Here is a 923-nt window from a genome sequence, read left to right as displayed (position 1 = left end):
TACACATAATTCCAGCTATAAAAAAAAAAAAAGAGGGATCAACTGCGGCAGGAGCATTGCTACCTAAACATTACCCAAGCTTCTAAATCTTTCCTGGTGTCAGCAGTCAGCATCCTGGGGTTCCAGTTGAATGAGCTTTCCGGTGGTTCACTGAGAGCCCTAAGGGGTTTTATATTGCTGTGCAGTGATTAGCAGTGAGAGCTCAGAGTGCAGCGATGAGGACAAGGAGGACCAAACCTAGAAGGCAGATGGACAAAGAAGCTGAGGACTCTGTTTCTGCTGGGCTCCAGAATGCAGAGCTTCCCTCAGGATCTCACACCTCCTGGGTCCGGACTAACTACTGTTGGAGGTCATCGAAGAGTCCAGGGGCTCTGTCTCTGCACCTTACCTTTTCTGACACTTGTGAAGATGGGAAGAGTGTACCAAGGTCCCAGACCTTAACACGGCTGACTCCATGCTGGAAGAGCCAATCAGGCTGTAAAGCTCAGTCTGTGGGCAGCACTGTCAGCCAAAATGAAAAGAAGGCCCCATCCCCACAGTCGGGGAAGGGCTCCAAACACACCACCCTTGCTTCTCTGGCTGTGTAGTTCTGCTTCTGGATGACTGATCTTTTCCTTTTTCTTTTTTTTCTTTTTTTTTAAACTTTTATTGCATTATGAGAAAAGTTACGTGATTTCAATTTATCTGAATTTGTTAACACTTAAAAACATATTTTAAGTAAAGAGAATTAAATCACGTTCTTGTTTTCCTTTTGTGCCCCAACTCCTCCCAGAGACCCCCCTTCAATACCTACACTGTATTTTTTTGTCATATTCTTTAAAATTTATAAAATATTATAACAATAAAAATGAGTATTATAGCCGGGCAGTGGTGGCACATGCCTTTAATCCCAGCACTTGGGAGGCAGAGGCAGGTGGATTTCT

General features: G+C 44.1%; 1 pseudogene; it reads left to right on the top strand.

Annotated features, from left to right (window-relative positions):
* LOC116089486 overlaps positions 1–587 on the top strand; it is a 23,838-nt pseudogene extending 23,251 nt beyond the window's left edge.
* The last annotated feature ends 336 nt before the right edge of the window (positions 588–923 follow it).

Source organism: Mastomys coucha, unplaced genomic scaffold (genome assembly GCF_008632895.1).
Source record: "Mastomys coucha isolate ucsf_1 unplaced genomic scaffold, UCSF_Mcou_1 pScaffold14, whole genome shotgun sequence".
Lineage (NCBI taxonomy): Eukaryota > Metazoa > Chordata > Mammalia > Rodentia > Muridae > Mastomys > Mastomys coucha.
The sequence above is the reverse complement of the archived record's forward strand: the minus strand, read 5'-3'. Positions and strand labels throughout refer to the sequence as shown.